Below are 13,259 nucleotides of genomic sequence, written 5' to 3'. Positions count from 1 at the left end.
CATTACATTACTTGAGTACATCTAGTTTTACATTAATTTTCATGCATAAGTACAAGACATTTCAGATACTTTAAGACTTTAACTCAAGTAACATTTCAGTCAGTGACTTGGACTTTTACCAAAGTCATATTTTGGAGAGGTACTTACACTTTTTCTTGACTCCGAGATTTCAGTACTTTATACAATACTGGTGTGGCATGTGTAGGGGCAACCAGGTAAAGTATACAAAGACACATGTGTGTAGCCTACAGTCAAGCATGGTGATGATGAGAGTGTCATGGTTTGTGCTGCCGGCTCTGGGGAGCAGGCCAGCTGACAGCTTTGCTAGGGCCCGGGACAACGCAGTCTTTTTAGGCCCCCCCTCTACACCTGCCGGCACCACACACACACACACACACACACACACACACACACACACACACACACACACACACACACACACACACACACACACACACACACACACACACACACACACACACACACAAACACACACCAAAAAACTGTATACTTCATGCCCTGGAAATCTCTATATTTTATACATTTATACTTATGTTGACCTGCTGTATATCAGCGAGTCCCTAAGCTTGATGTACCATGAAACTGTTGACCTTTTGGGTTTTGTGATTTTTATCTTAGTATTATAATTAAATAATAATAATAATAATGTTATGTTCAGAATGTTTTTTTTCTAATCCACCTCTTATATCTTTCAATCCTTATGTAATTTTGTGTGTGTTGTGTGCACCTGCCTGTTGCTTTAATCCTATAAATTTTCCATCCTGGGATAAAAAAAGGATTAGCTAATGTTATCTTATCTTAAATAACACTTTTTAACAGGATATATGTACTGGGTTCTTTCAATGTCTTAACTACGTTTTCTGTGTGGGCTCCAGTAACATATGATAGATAATATCTACTTTGAAAGTTAACATGAACTGCCGCTGAAGATGACCACTCTTATCTACCTGGATGTTCTCAGGAGGACTGAAACGCCTCAGTCAGTGACATCAGTCTGTGGGTCTGTCGGGGCAATGAGAGAAGTTTCATCTCCACTCTCTGTCGCTTGACGTTTTCTTGCCCACGGTTTTTCATGTGCTTAGATAAATTAGTTGTGTTTCCCCTGAATTTAACCGGCTTTTTACAAAACATACAGCTTGCTGTGGTTTCATTTACGGTATTGAAATAGGGCCAAACGGCGCTTCTTTCTCTCTCCATGTTTTTCCGCTTCTGCGCTCTCTCTCCGAGTCTAATCAGCAGCAGCGAGGTTGTTTGTGTGTGGATCTGAGTGGGCGGGCCAGGCTAAGCCTGCGTGCTGATTGGCTGGCGCCGCTGAGCCATGTACGAGAAGGGAGGGGGAGCAGCAACGTGCCGTGACACAGACTGGTCCTGCAGTCAATGCGCGCTGACTGACACTCTGACTGACCATTAAAATGGTCAGAGGGTCAGTTTTGGGCCCCCCCTCTGTCCTGGGCCCAGGACAACTGACCCGTTTGTCCCCCCCTGTCGGTGGGCGTGCTGGGGAGCTACAGTTGATTGAAGGATACCAGCATATATTGTTACAAGCAGAGCATGAGAACTTCCTCCAGACCTGGACGTCAGGAAGGTGAAGGAGAACAAGGTCTCAAACATCACATAGATCTTAGATCTTTTACCTTCTTATGATATTGTAACTTTGTTTTTATGCTATTGTTGTCTATGGGTATCATTGTTTAAGTGTAAACCTTTTTAAAAGTAAAAAAGAAAATCAACAATCTTTATTGTAACCATCATGTAACCATGATTAAATTTTGGTGAGACATTGGCTCAAGAATTCCCACATATCACACAGATTCAAAACAAGACATAATGTTCAAATTTTAAGTGGGATATTAAAGCCAAGAACTAGTCAATAACACTAAATACATGATAGAAAACCAGTGATGATGGCCACAGATCTTTTGTAGTAAAAATTGCAAGGAACTTTGTAAGTAGCTTTCCCTTGTCAGAGTTTTGGGAAAGAATAGTCAGCCCAAACTTGATGGTCTTCTGGTTTACTCCCACACGGAATTTATGTTGTTTTACTTTCACCTTCAGGTCAGGTCTAATAAAGTTCTTCATATTTTGCAGTGCTTCATAATATTTCATTTTAGTTTCACATAGCTTGCATATGATTCAGCTCTTATCCAAGTCATTTTCCTTGTGGGGCAGATGCCGCAAGATGCTCTGCGTACTACATAAAGGGTGCTGCACTTTCACACTTCTGAGCTCTTTTTTTAGCATTCCATAAAATTAGGATCATAATTTAATTTAAGATAATCAAGTTTTAACTTTGTTAATCCAATCAGAATCGTCCATGTCCTCATCCTGATCCATCAAAAAATTGATTTTTATCTCCCACTGATGCTCTTTGGTAAAAAAGATTTTAACAATGATTCTAAAGGTTCTTAAAAAAGCCTTTCAATACCATGCTATAAGTTATTTTAAGATGGTAGTCGTCTTTTGTGTTGGCTTCTCTCAGACAGCTGTTAGTGTCTGTCTCCACGACCAGCTAATCTAGATTTATACTGTACAAAGACAATAAGAGAGCTATCTTCTGTGGGTAAGGTATTACCTGCTTATAAGTGTCGTCTGCACACACACTCACAAACACACACACGTACACGCACACGCAAAGCACAAGGTAAACTAAACTAACAACGCACATGAATACTTTTTGAATTCCATAATATTGCCTATAGTTGGATTTTATCTGATTGATGATCTAATGTCAGGAGCTTTAGCAAAAACAGTGTTTACGAATTCTTTCTTCAGGTGTGTACTCCTCCTTTTCTGTAGGTAATGCAATAAAAAGAAGGTCTTCATTTCAACCGAAAAACAACAGTGTGTGTACCCATCTGCCACAAGCTGCCAACATCTGAGTGATGAGTTAAATTAAACTGAAGGTTTGTAGCCTGAAGCAGAGCCCCCTGACATGCTCACTGTTGAATAATACATTCACTGTCCTTCTCTGAAGTATGCAAAGTCCTCTGTGAAAGCTGGAAGATAATACTGGGCAAAAATGGAATGGGCTTTTGTTAGACATTTTGTATGATTTTGATCAAAATATCTACCAAATTTTATTAAACTTCTCACAAGATGTTAAGTGATTCATACAAGAAAACACATTTTGCATTGCTGTCTTACTTCACAAACAAAAGAACAAGCTGATAACAGAGTGTGTTCACAGTGGGAAGAAAATACTTCTAGTATTGTGCATGAAACCAGCAGGTCTGTTGTCTGTTGGTGTGCAGCTGAGATTGTAGGAGGCAGAAGGCAAACAAAACTGTGAAACAGTCATTCACCTCTGTGCTCTTTGTCGGCTCTAGGAGCTCATAAGATTCATCAGCAAAAGCATGTCATGTTATTAATCTGCACCACATGCATGGGTTTAATCTTAATAATGTTTCAAACAAGCAATAAAACCTTCATGGGAAGCACAATACATTAATGGGCCTACTTTTTGTAATGATACAGTTCTAATTAGTTTGTTTTTACCACCATGTGTATTGTGAGGAGTCTTTTAATTGTTTTTTATTTTTAATAAAACTGTCTGATGATTAATAATAATTGGAAGAATGACCTAAAACTGATTATTTTGCTAGGTTTGGCTGGGAAGGCCTCAAGAGACGCTGCTATGCTGGGGTCGCCCGCCAGAGAAGCTGCCATGTCGGGGTCGCCTGCCAGAGATCCTGCCACACAGAGGTCTGCCTCTGGAATGTCGGGCAGAGATCCTGCCATGCAGAGATCTGCCTCCAGGATGTCCACCTGAGCTTTTAGTTTGCCTTTTTTGGGTTGCTTTTTGTCTGTATTTTTGGACTCCATCCCTGTTTGCAGTCTCGATGACATCCAGACCCGGCTGCAGAAACAACTTACAGGAGGGGCATTCCATTTTTTCAGGGGGGGCACACTTTTTCAAAAAAACATTTTATATGCTTCAGGCTGAACAGTGGCTCTGTGACTACTCCTACAGTGCTGAGAAAGAAATCATCAATAAAATCCCAAATTCCAAAAAAAAAAATTAACAAACAAAAAGCAATAGAATATTCAATGTTCCCAAATGAGGCAGGTTTCATCCCAGTTATGTGTCTTTTGAGCACATTGAGCTGGAACAAAAATAGCTTATGGGCAGGTTGTAAACATTTGGGAAGCTTTTCACAACATTTGTTGGGCTTTTAGAGAGAATTACCAACAAAATATATCAAAATAGTTGTGTATGTCTGGAAGAAAACTAAAACCATTTTAATAAAATGCAATCTCCTTAAACTTATTTTATGGGTCAATTTATTTTTGAAATGAGTCGAATCGGACATCAATGAATAATAGTTATAATGACTAATATTATTTAGTTATAATAAAATAAGAAAAGAATAATGTTTAATCAAGTGTCACTATGAAATTGTATTGGTCAATGTAAACGCTCCTAGAGAGGTTCAGTACTACTGATCAATTTAAAAATATTTCATGGCTGTGAAGGAGAAATGTTTGATTGAGCTTTACTCTGTAAGAGAAATTAAGTTTATATTAAAGTAGATTGACAACTCATGCTGGGACGCTATTGATAAACGTTTTTTTTCCAGTTGATATATTATGATTGTTAAAGGGATCTTGTGCGTTATTTGGTTGCCTGATTGTGTTTTTTTCTTTGCTTAAGCTCAGTTGTGTGCTAACAGCATGTTCTTTTGTGTTTAATAGTTCTATGCTTTTAACATGGGAGAGTTTAAGATTTGGCCTTGTTTTTTTCTTTTAAGTTGGGAAGGTTTTATGCTGGTTTGGTCTGGAAGCTAACAGAGATACAGCAACCTGTAGTTCTGTGTCTGTACTCAAAAGTCCAGCTTAAGCTACACGCTGATAAACATGAGCGCCGGTGTCAGGCTGAACACTGATTGAAGTAAAAATTCATACTAACAGAGGTTCTGTAATTACAGCAGCTAGGGAGTGCAAGGATTAGAACAAAGCAGAGTTCCCGTCTGCCTGCAAGTAACCCAAGTTCCTTCAGATTGGCAGTTTTCCTGCTTGGTTCTGCTCCTTGTGCTGCTAGCTGTCCTAGCTAACCCTCCTAGCATGAATGTTTACTCCAGTGTTGACTTCAATGCTGACGTTTCAAACAGAAATTAATAGCGCTGCTTCCAGCTCGCTCTCGCTTGCTGCGTTGTCACTTCTTGTAATTATTTGATTATCAAACTGAATATCCATCCCGCTCTACCGACACCAACAGTAACCACAGCCGAGCCGCGGCGTCTCTGAAGGATAAGAACGTCTGACCCAGCGACCCCCCCCCCCTTCTCCAGCTTTAATTGGCTAGCATGTTGCCTTCAGTTGTTAATCTGATTGGTTGAATTGTATGATTGAAAAAACAAAGATAATACTAACATAATGATGGCCACTCCGAGGTTAAAAAAAAGACAGCTTCCAGTCCAGGGCAGGCACGTCGGGCCCGCTAATCATGGTGTCTAATCAGCATCTTGACATGGCACACCTGTGAGGTGGGATGGATTATCTCAGCAGAGGAGAAGTGCTCACTGTCACAGATTTAGACTGGTTTGTGAACAATAATTGGGGGAAATGGTGATATTGTGTATGTGGAAAAAGTTCTAGATCTTTGAGTTCATCTCATAAAAAATGGGAGCAAAACCAAAGTGTTGCGTTTATATTTTTGTTGAGTGTATATATTCCAGCCTCTCCCAGTATGTTGCTGCCAGATTCTTGAAAGCCACCATGTCAGTAAACCATCAAGCATTCCTTGCATGCCTGTTATCAACCTGTCTCATTACTTTGATTTCTCCTATCTGTCTTGCCCCTGTCAGATTCTCCCGTTGGCTTCTGTATTTGGACCTCAACTACCTGAACAGTTTCTCAACCTACCCTGCCTGCCTCGGCCCCTGTCTGGATACCTCTGCCTGGAGTGTGCCCGGTGTGTGCCTCTTGTGAACGACTCAAAGCCTATATCCCGGATTCGCTCGTTTCCTAATCTCTATTGGAAACCTCTATCTATAATGGTACATACACTAGTATGTACCACATGTGTTGAAACACCAGCAGGTTCAGGGCACGTGATCTTACATACAACTTATAATCAACCATATTGTAACTGCTTCCATTGTTGTAGCTACAGCAATCATCATATCCGTGTATGACCCAAGTCCTGACTTTAGATTCATTCACACTGAGTTGTTCTCAGCCACGAAACCCTGTTCTCTTTCCCACAGTGGTTCCTGTATGCTCATGTCAGTTCCTGTTCCAGCAGCACTAGTTCATTCAATAAACCTTTTGAAACGTTTATTTCTGTGTTGGCTGAATTATGGGGTCTCCTGATTTTATGGGTTTGTTACAATCATCTATCTCCTGTATCGAGCTCTGTCTCACCTGGAGTAGCCTGGAAGCAGATTTTTCTTTGTGCTTTTGATATCGCCCACAGTATTTGAGGGCACAGGGCTGTGCCTTTGACAGGCTGGCCTGTAGTAGGCCCCACAAATAGGCCCAACAGGGAAGTGTGATGGCATCATTCCTGTTCACCCTCTATACTGCAGACTACTAATCTACTAACCTGGCTGCCATCTCAAGAACTTCTCAAATAACTGTCATAGTCAACCTAATCACAGTTGAGGACAACTCATAGTGACAGAGGACTTTGTGGATTGGTGCCAAATGAACCATCTCCTGATCAACATAGGGAAAAAATATGGAGTGCTTGATGGATTTCCTTAGGCGTAGACCTTCCGCAGACCCACCCACCACACCACACCAAACATTTAGGGAACTGAAATTGTGATATGGACTCTTAGAAATACTTCACAGTTTATTGTAACTATATTGTAACTGCTTCCATTGTTGTAGCCACAGCAAACATCATATCAGAAAAAAACACTTGGTATCAGAAGCTATCCTGAACAATTTTGTTATGTTTACACAAATGATAATTTGCAACAGTAAAACTTGTGAACAGAATGGTAGTTAGTAGTAAATAGTGCTTTCTAAGTTTAGTGCGATTGATTTTAGTGTTGCTTTACTGCAATAGGTTCAAATGTACTTTTTGAGAAGTTGTCTGCCATAATTTCCCCTGCATTATCTGATAGCTGCTGTATAAAAAATGTAGATGTCATGTGAGTACAGATTGGACCAAAAGACAAGGGTCCAATCTATACAACTGATACAGTTGAATTTAGTTCCTGATTTCCTGGTGATGCCCCAATAAATTTTATATTTTATTATTCATACCATTAATTATTTGTTTTATTTGTTTTTTTCTCAATTCTTGCTAGTAACTAGGCTTGTTCCTGCGATGCACTGCATTAGAGTTGCTTCATAGGAGGCATTGGGCAACACATATAGTTTCCCCATGTGGTAGATCCTCTATTTATTTCTGCTTGGCACTTGTGTTTAAAGATGAACTTAAAGTTTTTTGTCATATTTGCAATTTTTTCATGCTGTTATGGTACTTGCCACTTTTTATGCTTCATCTTTTAAAGAGGCTAAAGGGCATTTGGAGAATGTTGTAAGATCAATGTCTGAAATGAGGTTATCGATTATGGCAAAGGCTGAAAAAAGCCCCAGGGCTTTCTGTTCTCATTTGTACCCTTTTCCTTTTTTTTTATCAGTGATTTTCCACAAAGAACGAGAAAGAACAAAGAGAAGAATTTTTCAGGGGTGGCAACATACAACTTATATACACTCACCGGCCACTTTATTAGGTACACCTGTCCAACTGCTCGTTAACACTTAATTTCTAAGCAGCCAATCACATGGCTGCAACTCAGTGCATTTAGGCATGTAGACATGGTCAAGAGAATCTCCTGCAGTTCAAACCGAGCATCAGTATGGGGAAGAAAGGTGATTTGAGTGACTTTGAACGTGGCATGATTGTTGGCGCCAGAAGGGCTGGTCTGAGTATTTCAGAAACTGCTAATCTACTGGGATTTTCACGCACAACCATCTCTAGGGTTTACAGAGAATGGTCCGAAAAAGAAAAAAGATCCAGTGAGCGGCAGTTCTGTGGGCGGAAATGCCTTGTTGATGCCAGAGGTCAGAGGAGAATGGCCAGACTGGTTCGAGCTGATAGAAGGGCAACAGTGACTCAAATAACCACCCGTTACAACCAAGGTGGGCAGAAGAGCATCTCTGAACGCACAGTACGTCGAACTTTGAGGCAGATGGGCTACAGCAGCAGAAGACCACATCGGGTGCCACTCCTTTCAGCTAAGAACAGGAAACTGAGGCTACAATTTGCACAAGCTCATCGAAATTGGACAATAGAAGATTGGAAAAACGTTGCCTGGTCTGATGAGTCTCGATTTCTGCTGCGACATTCGGATGGTAGGGTCAGAATTTGGCGTCTACAACATGAAAGCATGGATCCATCCTGCCTTGTATCAACGGTTCAGGCTGGTGGTGGTGGTGTCATGGTGTGGGGAATATTTTCTTGGCACTCTTTGGGCCCCTTGGTACCAATTGAGCATCGTTGCAACGCCACAGCCTACCTGAGTATTGTTGCTGACCATGTCCATCCCTTTATTACCGCAATGTACCCAACTTCTGATGGCTACTTTCAGCAGGATAATGCGCCATGTCATAAAGCTGGAATCATCTCAGAGTGGTTTCTTGAACATGACAATGAGTTCGCTGTACTCAAATGGCCTCCACAGTCACCAGATCTCAATCCAATAGAGCATCTTTGGGATGTGGTGGAACGGGAGATTCGCATCATAGATGTGCAGCCGACAAATCTGCGGCAACTGTGTGATGCCATCATGTCAATATGGACCAAACTCCCTGAGGAATGCTTCCAGCACCTTGTTGAATCTATGCCACGAAGAATTGAGGCAGTTCTGAAGGCAAAAGGGGGTCCAACCCGTTACTAGCATGGGGTACCTAATAAAGTGGCCGGTGAGTGTATATATATATATATATATATATATATATATATATATATATATATATATATAAACTCTTGGCCCATTGTGTTGGGTGTGTATGACTTGACTCAACAGAAGCTGCTTTCTACACCAGCTGATGTACCTCCTATTGTGGCAACCAAACACAACAGCTTGTACAGCTGTGACCAGTGTGGTATAAAGTACTGAAATCTCGGAGTGAAGTAAAAATATAAGTACCTCTCCAAAATATGACTTTGGTAAAAGTCCAAGTCACTGACTGAAATGTTACTTGAGTTAAAGTCTTAAAGTATCTGAAATGTCTTGTACTTAAGAATGAACATTACTGTAAAAGTAGATGTACTCAAGTAATGTAATAAAAAGTATAAGTAAAAAGTAAAACAAAGCAAATGCAGTTTGAATTACATTTTTTAGATGTTGGTAAACCTTGAAAGTCAAATTCCCTTAAAATACTATAAACAACCAAGTGCAGGAGAAATTTAGACAGAAAATACAACCTTTTTGTAAGCTTTCAGTTTTCCTTCTTCAAGTAAGGTCTGTGCTATGCACTTTAAAATTGTACATAACCAAGTGCAGGCAAAGGGTGTGTATACTAAAAAAAAATTGGTTAAGTGATACAGTGATAGTTAACCTACAGGAAGTGGTAAACTTGTTAATAGATACACCTGTGGTTGCAGGTATCATTTAGGTAAGAAAATTAGGACTCCCGGCTCTACTATTAGATGCTCTACCTATACCACAAGGTTAATTTAAACTGCTTTACTACTGAACCAGCTTCTTATCCTGTCTTATTGATAAAAGTGAGGAATCATTTCCCTAAAGACACAAAACTAGGGTTAGGGCACTGATGTACATAGGTTGCTATTACTACAAAGTATACAAACATACCAGACATACCAGAGTTCAAAAGAGGACAAATTCTTGGTGCACGTCTTGCTGGCGCATCTGTGACCAAGACAGCAAGTCTTTGTGATGTATCAAGAGCCACGGTATCCAGGGTAATGTCAGCATACCACCAAGAAGGACAAACCACATCAAACAGGATTAACTGTGGATGCAAGGGGAAGCTGTCTGAAGGGGATGTTCGGGTGCTAACCCGGATTGTATCCAAAAAACATAAAACCACGGCTCCCCAAATCACGGCAGAATTAAATGTGCACCTCAACTCTCCTGTTTCCACCAAAACTGTCCGTCAGGAGCTCCACAGGGTCAATATCCACGGCCAGGCTGCTATAACCAAACCTTTGGTCACTCGTGCCAATGCCAAACGTCGGTTTTAATGGTGCAAGGAGCGCAAATCTTGGGCTGTGGACAATGTGAAACATGTATTGTTCTCTGATGAGTCCACCTTTACTGTTTTCCCCACATCCGGGAGAGTTACGGTGTGGAGAAGCCCCAAAGAAGCGTACCACCCAGACTGTTGCATGCCCAGAGTGAAGCATGGGAGTGGATCAGTGATGGTTTGGGCTGCCATATCATGGCATTCCCTTGGCCCCACTACCAAGGACTACCGAACTATTCTGGAGGACCATGTGCATCCAATGGTTCAAACATTGTATCCTGAAGGAGGTGCCGTGTATCAGGATGACAATGCACCAATACACACAGCAAGACTGGTGAAAGATTGGTTTGATGAACATGAAAGTGAAGTTGAACATTTCCCATGGCCTGCACAGTCACCAGATCTAAATATTATTGAGCCACATTGGGGTGTTTTGGAGGAGCGAGTCAGGAAACATTTTTCATTGTCCAACCCCTGTAAGCCTGCCATATATAATGGCAATTACTGAGCTCATGTTTAGAAACACTCTCGCCCAGTGAACGCTGGAGATAGACACCAGCAACCCCCGCGACCCCATGAGAGATTAAGCGGTTTGGAAAATGGATGGATGGATGGATGTTTAGAAACAATTCATTAGAACATCTGAAGCGCTTCGGACACAGATGCCACATGTGCAGAAAAGAAAATAGCTGCAGATGTAAAATGCTCGAATATAAATAGATCAAAATGGCAAGAATAGTTGAGTTCTGTTTTTTTTAGCAACTAAAAATATCTGTGGTCCCATCATAGTCTCATTGTAAAACAAAGATGCAAGGGCGTAGATTTGATTTGAACTTTGGTAGGGACACCTACAAACAAACCGTGCCTGTTCTGACGTCATTGGTCCTACGCAATATGCATGCTCCTATTTTTTGATGCTTGACTTGAGGGCCAGGGGCATCTCGTCTGTCTAAAGAGAAAATCAGCATTTCCTGCAAAATTTTATAACCACGACACACACTAGATGCTGTTTGTTAATGTTTAAAGCATCATCGGATCTGATGAATGTCGAATTGGGACTTTTTTCCATTTGAACAACCAGCAACAGAGACAGACGGTAAATATGTGCCTATTAAACCAAATATAGTCAAAATATGTCTGTTGTCTAGATTTATCCTGTATTTTCTTTAGAATATATAGAAATGCACAGAGATAAACCCCACCCTCATTTTTTTTAATCTAAGATACTCTGTCTGAATTATAAAACAGCAAAATTATACATTTAACTATACATTTGACAGATACATTTATTGTATTTACTCTGCACTGGAAGTAGACGTGTAACTGATACTAGCAGCATTTCAAATATTAAATTCAAATTTCAACAAATGTACAATTGGGTTGTAGCTGCTCTGTGTAGCCCATTTCATGTAATTTATCTTAACATTGCAAACACATTTCTTATATCATATATCTGAAATGTAGATAACAGCTGCTCCTTACCTACATCCTCTCAGACAACTAATTATTTCCCTAACAATAGTGAGTTATCAATGTTTAAATGTGCAGTACATCTTAATACATAAGGAGCATGGAGGACCCAATACAGTACTTTGAGTAAGATTAGTGACACCAAGACTGAATTGTTACATGTATGGTTGTCCATTTCATCACTTCAAATGAGAACATATTAATATACTATTGGGATATACTAGTAAGACTATTAAAGAACAGCAGACTAAACTTTAAGATATGTAAAGGCCTATATTAAATTAATTTTGCGACCACATCAACAGATTAAATAATTGCTTACTTTTTTGGTGTACCAAATTACTCTTTTAATGATGTAATATTTTATGGGCTAAACCCCTGATGATGAGAATGTCTAACTCTGCCTCTGGTTTGTACTAATTTACTAATGGACAGTGTGGAAATCTATGTACAATAAAACCAATGTAAATAGTGTTCCTCTGTTTTATTTGTCTTTATCCTAATTCTAGAAGTAGAAATAGTCAAATAAATAGCACTATTATTTTGTGGAATCCTAATCATGACATAACTACACAAAAGTCTAAACAAGAATAGCAGTTGTTTAGGTGGCATCTAGTGTTCTTATATGCAAAAGAAATTACACCTGCTATTTATAGCTGAACTGCCTCAAACGGTCGACAATAAATGAAAATAATGAAACAATGAAATATTAGTAAAAGGGAAACCCTCACCTTTTCTTTTCAGACGGCTGTGGCTAAGAATCTGAATTTTTAATAGCCTACAGTCTTTGCTTTTCCATCTTTCCAGCAGGCTTCAGAACTCCTGCCTGGCACAGAATATTTAAATTATAAAAGAGATTAGGTTTTTGTTGATAAAATGTGTTATACTTCAGAATTGAATGCTATTTTGAGATATTAATGTTGGTTACTTACATTTCTCAAGTTCAACAAATCAAAACTCTATCTCCTGCTTCTGTTCAGAAATGCACTCAGCAGCCTTGCAGATAATATTTAGTTTCTTAACTGGGACTAGTTTCGTAGTCTAGTTTTAATTGTGGTAACGGCAGTGTCCCAGTATAAATCAAAACTGAAATCATGCGCTCCAAGCACGCACGCACATGCAATAGAAAACAGCCAATCAGGAAGAGGGAAGGCGGGATTTAAGGCAGCACAACCAATAAGAGTGGAGTTAAAGGGGGGGGTGTCTACCTTGTCAATCAAAGACATTTAGCAACCTGAGACAACACTAGGTTCAGCTTGTGTGCATGACAATGCACAAATGTAGCACTCAGGGCTATTTCTTTAACTAACCTTGGCCTGCAGGCCATTGAATGAAGAAGCTATGATCGCAGCCCCATCATAGGTTTGACCTACTAGTTTCTCTCTAAAATTATAACTCTGCGTGTTGTGGCCTAAAACTTCAAACACAGACTGACCATCTCGTCCTGCTGATGCATCAAAAAAAATCCTATGAAACCTTCCTATATTTTCCTATATGTGCTTCAGCAAAATCTTCAACTAGTGCATGGCATGATAAATCTGTAGTTTCATCCACCTGCCATCAAAAATCGGGCCACTTTGAATTTCACTTTTGATCTC

At 39.9% G+C, this 13,259-nt stretch overlaps 1 protein-coding gene across 1 annotated transcript in view; it reads left to right on the top strand.

The window, feature by feature from the left end:
- LOC110366475 (protein ANTAGONIST OF LIKE HETEROCHROMATIN PROTEIN 1-like) overlaps positions 1-6,298 on the top strand; it is a 49,024-nt gene extending 42,726 nt beyond the window's left edge. Inside the window, exons 3-4 of the transcript XR_002426712.2 lie at positions 3,624-3,723; positions 5,826-6,298. The gene's annotated coding sequence lies outside the window, so the exon portion shown is untranslated. The remainder of the gene's footprint in view (positions 1-3,623; positions 3,724-5,825) is intronic.
- Positions 6,299-13,259: the final 6,961 nt, after the last annotated feature.

The sequence above is a fragment of the Fundulus heteroclitus genome, chromosome 16 (assembly GCF_011125445.2).
Source record: "Fundulus heteroclitus isolate FHET01 chromosome 16, MU-UCD_Fhet_4.1, whole genome shotgun sequence".
Classification (NCBI taxonomy): Eukaryota; Metazoa; Chordata; class Actinopteri; order Cyprinodontiformes; family Fundulidae; genus Fundulus; species Fundulus heteroclitus.
Note: the sequence above shows the minus strand (reverse complement) of the source record. Positions and strands in the feature narration are given on the sequence as shown.